This window comes from Coregonus clupeaformis, unplaced genomic scaffold (genome assembly GCF_020615455.1).
Source record: "Coregonus clupeaformis isolate EN_2021a unplaced genomic scaffold, ASM2061545v1 scaf4012, whole genome shotgun sequence".
Lineage (NCBI taxonomy): Eukaryota > Metazoa > Chordata > Actinopteri > Salmoniformes > Salmonidae > Coregonus > Coregonus clupeaformis.
The window spans coordinates 24290-33255 of record NW_025537466.1 but is presented as its reverse complement, the minus strand read 5'-3'; the positions used below and the strand labels follow the sequence as shown (position 1 = coordinate 33255).

General features: G+C 40.9%; 1 long non-coding RNA gene across 1 annotated transcript; it reads right to left on the bottom strand.

Moving 5' to 3' along the window:
- Window positions 1-5041: 5041 nt before the first annotated feature.
- LOC121557756 lies at window positions 5042-5758 on the bottom strand. The gene is made up of 3 exons (XR_005998395.1): window positions 5724-5758; window positions 5209-5262; window positions 5042-5124 (listed from the first exon to the last, which is right to left on the bottom strand). It is a non-coding gene; the product is annotated as an uncharacterized LOC121557756 (long non-coding RNA).
- Between the last annotated feature and the right edge of the window lie 3208 nt (window positions 5759-8966).

Below are 8966 nucleotides of genomic sequence, written 5' to 3'. Positions count from 1 at the left end.
GTTCCATTGACTTGCAATGGATTTGTGCCACAAATGCTAAAAAGTAATATATGCCCAGGACTATATTGAGGGACAGACTGTTGAAATGCCCAGTTGATTATGTAAACAGTCTTGTAGAACTCTGGCATCGATGGTCCATCTGAGGGTGACTCATTGATATGAATGCTCAGAGTAAAAGAGCTGTGAACTCACCTGTGATGGCCCACGTCTACCACAACCTTTCCTATTGTGTTTGTAAGCACCACAGCATTTTAGTCAGCCATTGATCAAAATGTGTTCATATATACAGTACAATGGGAGGGCGTGTGGAAGGAACAGGGGAGAACCAGGAGTTTGATCTCTGACTTCTATTTAGGACTGGGATCCCTCTGTGGGCCGGGCTTTTCAGAATATCTCTTGATTCTCTTTTAAACATGCTAGAAACCTAAAGGACAGCCTAGTAAGAGCAGATGAATATGTTCCCCCTCAGCATTTCCTATCCACCCTCCCCTCAAATCATTGTGAGAACTGTAATGTGATGACCAAGGGGGATTTCTTTCTTCACCCTCATACTGGAAATAAAATGTATGTCCTGGGTAGAATTTCCTGTAAAACAAAATGTGTGGTATATTTCCTGATGTGCCCATGTGGCTATTATTATGTTGGAAAGTCTAAGAGAAAATTGAAAGTTGAAAGAGCAAAATCAGAACTGGTGATGAGAAATCCCCTCTAGCCAGAAACTTTCATGTGGTCGGACATGATGTGTGCCAACTTGAGGTTCAAGGGCTTAGAAGTTGTACAGCCACTTAAGAGAGGAGGTGATAGAGAATAATTGTTGTTACAGAGAGAGACATATTATATCCATGACTTACAAACAGAGAGAGACATATTATATCCATGACTTACAAACAGGAGAGACACATATTATATCCATGACTTACAAACAGAGAGAGACATATTATATCCATGATTTACAAACAGAGAGAGACATATTATATCCATGACTTACAAACAGAGAGAGACATATTATATCCATGACTTACAAACAGAGAGACACATATTATATCCATGACTTACAAACAGAGAGAGACATATTATATCCATGACTTACAAACAGAGAGAGACATATTATATCCATGACTTATAAACAGAGAGAGACATATTATATCCATGATTTACAAACAGAGAGAGACATATTATATCCATGACTTACAAACAGAGAGAGACATATTATATCCATGACTTACAAACAGAGAGAGACATATTATATCCATGACTTACAAACAGAGAGAGACATATTATATCCATGACTTACAAACAGAGAGAGACATATTATATCCATGACTTACAAACAGAGAGAGACATATTATATCCATGACTTACAAACAGAGAGAGACATATTATATCCATTACTTATAAACAGAGAGAGACATATTATATCCATGATTTACAAACAGAGAGAGACATATTATATCCATGACTTACAAACAGAGAGAGACATATTATATCCATGACTTACAAACAGAGAGAGAGACATATTATATCCATGACTTACAAACAGAGAGAGACATATTATATCCATGACTTACAAACAGAGAGAGACATATTATATCCATGACTTACAAACAGAGAGAGACATATTGTATCCATGACTTACAAACAGAGAGAGACATATTATATCCATGACTTACAAACAGAGAGAGACATATTATATCCATGACTTACAAACAGAGAGATACATATTATATCCATGACTTACAAACAGAGAGAGACATTTTGTCCATGACTTAAAAACAGAGACCAACTGGCAGGTGTCTTCACTGACATATTGAACCTCTCCCTGACCGAGTCTGTAATACCTACATGTTTCAAGCAGACCACCATAGTCCCTGTGCCCAAGAAAGCGAAGATAACCTGCCTAAATGGCAACTGCCCCGTAGCACTCACGTCGGTAGCCATGAAGCGCTTCGAAAGGCTGGTCATGATTCACATCAACACCATCATCCCGGAAACCCTAGACCCACTCCAATTCGTATACCACCCAACATATCTACAGATATTGCAATCTCAATCGCACTCCACACTGCCCTTTCCCACCTGGACAAAAGGAACACCTATGTGAGAATGTTGTTCATTGACAGCTCAGTGTTCAACACCAAAGTGCCCACAAAGCTCATCACTAAGCTAAGGACCCTGGGACTAAACACCTTCCTCTGCTACTGGATCATTGACTTCCTGATGGGCCGTCCCCAGGTGGTAAGGGTAGGCAACAACACATCTGCCACGCTGATACTCAACACGGGGGCCACTCAGGGGTGTGTGCTTAGTCCCCTCCTTTACTCCCTGTTCACCCACAACTGCGTGGCCAAGCACGATTCCAACACCATCATTAAGTTTGCTGACAACACAACGATGGTAGGCCTGATCACCGACAACGTTGAGACAGCCTATAGGGAGGAGGTCAGAGACGAGGCAGTGTGGCGCCAGGACAACAACCTCGCCCTCAATGTGAGCAAGACAAATGAGATGATCGTGGACTACAGGAAAAGGAGGGCCGAACACACCCCCATTAACATTGACAGGGCTGTAGTGGAGCGAGTCGCGAGTTTCAAGTTACTTGGTGTCCACATCTCCAACAAACTATCATGGTCCAAACACACCAAGACAGTCGTGAAGAGGGCCCGACAACGCCTTTTCCCCCTCAGGAGAACTAAAAGATTTGGCATGGGTCCCCAGATCATAAAAAAGTTATACAGCTGCACCATCGAGAGCATCCTGACCAGTTGCATCACCGCCTGGTATTTCAACTGCTCGGCATCCGACTGTAAGGCGCTACAGAGAGTAGTGCGTACGGCCCAGTACATCACTGGGGCCAAGCTTCCTGCCATCCAGGACCTATATACTAGGCAGTGTCAGAGGAAGGCCCAAAAAATTGTCAAAGACGCCAGTCACCCAAGTCATAGACTGTTCTCTGTGCTACCACACGGCACGCGGTACCGGAGCGCCAAGTCTAGATCCAAAAGGCTCTTTAACAGCTTCTACCCCTGTCACAAGAATTTTGTTATCTCAATGGTTGAAGTCAACTACTTCTCACGCTTTGAATAATTCCCAGAGGTTGTAAGGCTCTAGTTAATAATGAATTAAACAAAGTCCCATTTCTGCATTAGATCAGTATTTTATTCATGAGTGCTCTGAAAATCATACAATGCACAATGTTTTTTATACCTTTACTACGCCCCTAAGTGGGCCAATGAGAAAGCTCCTAGCCCATATTTAGACAACTATCATATGTCTCTGTTAGCTTGCACAGCAACCTATTGTTTCTTCCTGGATCTATTTCACACTCCAGCTGTGTTCGTGTGGTTGCTTTTCTGGTTCCTCCAGTATCAGGTCACACATACACAGACTTCCTTTACTGGTTTCACAAGACACAAATACTCTGTTGCTGGGCAAATATGCATCTTATACAAGCACATATGATTAACTCCCTAAACTCTCTCACTGTCCTCACCTTAGGTGGGTACATGTTTTTCAGTGTCTAGTTTCACATCCTGTTTTCTGTTATTGGTTTCACAGTGGCACTCTGCTTGCATAGATATAAACATGAGTCAATGCCCTAGTTGTACTTCTAACTAAGCTAAACACTATCAGATTATTGTCTTATGATTCTAACACATTTCACACAGTTTCGGGGTGGAATACTTTAGTCATTACCTTAAACATACAAATGCTTCTATCAGACTTGGGTGACTGGAGTCTTTGACAATTTTTTGGGCCTTCCTCTGACACCGCCTAGTAGATAGGTCCTGGATGGCAGGAATCTCGGCCCCAGTGATGTACTGGGCCGTACGCACTACTCTCTGTAGCGCCTTACGGTCGGATGCCAAGCAGTAGCAATACCAGGCGGTGATGCAACCGGTCAGGATGCTCTCGATGGTGCAGCTGTTTAACATTTTGATGATCTGGGACCCATGCCAAATCTTTTCAGTCTCCTGAGGGGGAAAGTGCATTGTCGGGCCCTCTTCACGACTGTCTTGGTGTGTTTGGACCATGATAGTTTGTTGGTGATGTGGACACCAAGGAACTTATAATAATAATAATATGCCATTTAGCAGACGCTTTTATCCAAAGTGACTTACAGTCATGCGTGCATACATTTTTTGTGTATGGGTGGTCCTGGGGATCGAACCCACTACCTTGGCGTTACAAGCGCCGTGCTCTACCAGTTGAGCTACAGAGGACCACCCAACTTAAAACTCTCGTGTTCGGCCCTCCTTTTCCTGTAGTCCACAATCATGTCATTTGTCTTGCGCACATAATAAAATGTAATTGTTCAATAATGTGTAATGTTTAATTGTTAAATAATTCAATGTGTTGTGTTTAAAAAATGTTTTATCTGATCATATAAATGTGTTGTGTTTTTAAATTACAATTACAAATAAAAATGTGATAATAAACAAACAAATCTAAACGAACAAATGTCAAATCATATTTGTTGCTGAGATGGCCAGTCAATTTGAGTAACGTTATTGTGTATTCTACGTAATGACACAGTTTTACATTATAACATACAACGTCATTTAGCAACTTTTAGCAACAAATCGACCTGCCCCTAACAACTTCCCCTGGAAATTAGTTGGCAACCCTGCAGGGGAGTTGCTCTTTCAGCTTTCAATTTTCTCTTAGACTTTCCAACATAATAATAGCCACATGGGCACATCAGGAAATATACCACACATTTTGTTTTACAGGAAATTCTACCCAGGACATACATTGAGAAACTTTTGTTATTGACCAAATACTTATTTTCCACCATAATTTGCAAATAAATTCATTTAAAATCCTACAATGTGATTTTCTGGATATTTTTTTCTCATTTTGTCTGTCATAGTTGACGTGTACCTATGATGAAAATTACAGGCCTCTCTCATCATTTTAAGTGGGAGAACTTGCACAATTGGTGGCTGACTAAATACTTTTTTTCCCCTACTGTATCTGCTGACAGCCAAACAATTTGGAATTTATGTTGACAATACAAGAGAAGGAACATGTTTTAACATATAGGCTAGCATAATATACCTTTAATGTATCCAGCAGGCATCTCAGAAGCCACAGGCTCATCAAGCAGGGATGGCAGCTCTTGGTCTAAAATATAAGAAAAAATCATGCTGTTATTTAAACATTCTACATTTACAATTTTGAGATCAATATCTTGATGGCTAAAGAAACCTGATTCTGATGCTCTGTCTTGGCCAGCTTCTTCCTGGCTGCCACTTGGACTAACTGAGAAAACAGAAGGAAAAACATGAATACTTTGCTTTTGAAACTGGCACAGAACCAAACGTGAAGGGATGTCAGCTCAGTGGGACGGTTAATGAATCCCAACAAAAATAAATGCTAAGCATATTTTATTTTATTTTATTATGCTTTTAGTTTGATGGCAAATACATAGATATTTACAAACATGGCATCACACTTGTGTTTTACCCCAGAAGAATAGGGTGATTTCACTACTGTTGTAAATACAAGTTTCACCCATACACAGCACCAGAAGTATTTGGAAAGTTCTAACAGTATGCACAAAGTAGTAATAAGACTTTAAATAACCTCATATGCAAAAATATGATGGTAATTGTATTCTATTGAGTGGCTTTGAAAGGTTTGTAAAGCTATAATACTTCATACAATTCAATTGTTTACCCTAAAACTAATTGTTTACCCTAAAACTACAACCAGACACTTACTGTCGCTCTGGCTTGAGGTGGCACATGGCCTCAAGCCCTCTGCATCTGCAACTTCAGAGAATATCACAGATGTCAAACCGTTACCACATTTATAGTACACACTTAACAGATTTTCCTGTTCATCCCATACAGTTGGTAGGAACAGAACTTTGAGAAAGTAGGCTTGTTCATCAGACTTCAAACATGATGTACCTTGTTGTAGGGTCTTTCCAAAGACACTGGCTCTGCCGGAGTGCCAAGTCTAGGTCTAAAAAGACTTCAACAGCTTCTACCCCCAAGCCATAAGACTCCTGAACAGCTAATCATGGCTACCCGGACTATTTGCACTGCCCCCCACCCCATCCTTTTACGCTGCTGCTACTCTGTTAAGTATTTATGCATAGTCACTTTATCTCTACCCACATGTACATATTACTTCAACTACCTCAACTAGCCGGTGCCCCCGCACATTGACTCTGCACCGGTACCCCCCTGTATATATAGCCTCCCTACTGTTATTTTATTTTACTTCTGCTCTTTTTTTCTCAACTCTTTTTTTGTTGTTGTTTTATTTGTACTTTTTTGTTAAAAATAAATGCACTGTTGGTTAAGGGCTGTAAGTAAGCATTTCACTGTAATGTCTGCACCTGTTGTATTCGGCGCATCTGGCCAATAAAATTTGATTTTATTTGATTTAGATGTTTCACTAACTCCACCTTCACTTTAAATCTGACAAACTCCACATTAGACTTGGCTTTAACAAAAACATTGGTGGTTTCTATGAGAGTTCTAGCAGTGGAAGGCAAATCTGGGTGACCATTAGACTGCAGCATCTTCAGAAGTGCATCAACAGCATTGTGTTTCACTTGGAAATCACTTATCCAGGTTGCCAGGTCCTCTTTGAAGGTAGAATTGTTTTCAACATCATCATTGTCAGAGTCAGTTGTCTCCTGAATTGCACAACCAGCATTGGCTTCAGTCTCTGAATCTATGTCACTGTGTGATGGCAGTCTTGGAGGAGTACCACCTACTGCCTGGAGTTCACCATCTGACTCTTCCTCAGCATGTGTTGGCAGTCTTGGAGGAGTACCACCTACTGTCTGGAGTTCACCATCTGACTCTTCCTCAGCGTGTGATGGCAGTCTTGGAGGAGTACCTTCCACTGCCTGGAGTTCACCATCTGACTCTTCCTCAGCATGTGTTGGCAGTCTTGGAGGAGTACCACCTACTGTCTGGAGTTCACCATCTGACTCTTCCTCAGCGTGTGATGGCAGTCTTGGAGGAGTACCTTCCACTGCCTGGAGTTCACCATCTGACTCTTCCTCAGCATGTGTTGGCAGTCTTGGAGGAGTACCACCTACTGTCTGGAGTTCACCATCTGACTCTTCCTCAGCGTGTGTTGGCAGTCTTGGAGGAGTACCACCTACTGTCTGGAGTTCACCATCTGACTCTTCCTCAGCGTGTGTTGGCAGTCTTGGAGGAGTACCACCTACTGCCTGGAGTTCACCATCTGACTCTTCCTCAGCGAGTGTTGGCAGTCTTGGAGGAGTACCACCTACTGCCTGGAGCTCACCATCTGACTCTTCCTCAGCGTGTGTTGGCAGTCTTGGAGGAGTACCACCTACTGCCTGGAGCTCACCATCTGACTCTTCCTCAGCGTGTGTTGGCAGTCTTGGAGGAGTACCTTCCACTGCCTCAACTTCACTGTCTGACTCAATTTTGCTGTCAGATTCAGTAGAACTGGTATCTTCACTCTTGGTGTCAGACTGGCTGATGAGACTAGATCCACTTTCATTGTCATTGACTTCCTTCTCTACCCTTTTTTTCTTAAGGTTGGTTTTCTCCCTTGACAATTTAGTCCAGATTCTATTGTATTCTCTCTTTCTTGAAGTACTCGACATCTGTGTTACACCAGAGGATTTAACAGTCTGAAAATGATGAAACAATGATATGACAATGGCTCTTCACATACAGTACAAAATGAAATTGAACTGCCTTACTTGTCCATTTTAAAATGAATAACCAGTTAGACAACACATAGGTTTACCTTTTTTGAAGACATTTTCAATCTTTAGAACACTAAGTAAATAAATGGAAAGAACATTAATCTCTACTACCCAAGACGTTATCCATAATATCCATCTTGAATCAGAACTTAAATGAGGAAAGAGATGACTACAGCTTCTCAGGCTATCGTGACACTGCAAGGCATTTGAATAATGTTATGTGTTATATAGAACGAATAAATTGCCCTTTTCATTATCTGGATTGTTTAAATTTAGTCAGCCCTTTAGTAAAAATGTATCAAGCCGTAGCATGCATTATATATGTTTACGTGCTTATGCTAGTAATAGACCAATGTTGTTCTTCATCAGGACCTAAGAACACGATTACTCAACCCTGTAACACAGGCAGTGGTTACACGCGGCACTATCCAAGTAACGTAGCTAGGCTAAACTATCTATTAGCCAACTGGCTAATTAGCTAACTGGCAAGCTTCCTCGCTAGTTAGATAGCCTGACATCATCAAAATGTCTTTATCTGGGGAGCTGGGAGTACACTAAGTTACTTGGTTTAAATAGTACACGCCGGATAACTTACCTTTCGTAAAAACTTCCAAGAGGTGAACTGTGTTCGGTCAGTCGGAGTCAATGGCGTCTTCGCTGTTCAGCTGTGTTGTTTCACTTTTACCAATTAGTACGGTAGGTGTTTCTTTCTGGCTTCAGCCTCAGTATTGTTAGTTGCCGCACCCACTTCTATATTTGCAATGACGGATAATGGAGTCAAAAGGAATATTCAGGATGAACTGTCGTCAGACCACCACTACTGCTAGCTGCTTTATAATGATTTGTAAAAATTATTATTATTGTTATAGGCTACATTCATAAATTAATATAATACAAAAATATTATTTGTATGTATCGTTCCCTCTTCCATAGGCCTATACTGAGGTCAAAATGACATTATTAATTTCCATACATTTATTACATCGGTAGAATTATGGAAAAATATATTGCGGAGGGGAAGAGCTGGATCCACTTCCTTTATGCTGGCCCCAATATCTTGGGATTTAAAGTACTTATTTAGAACCTAACAAATGTTCCTACACACTTAGAAAGACAACGTTACCAGTGTACCACCACTTGACTTACAGACGACGTTACAAAATGTATTTCTATCATTCTGATTGTAACGTTACATGAAGACAAAAACCATAGCTCTAAATGTAACGTTATGAAACGTTCCTAGGATATCTCCAAAATA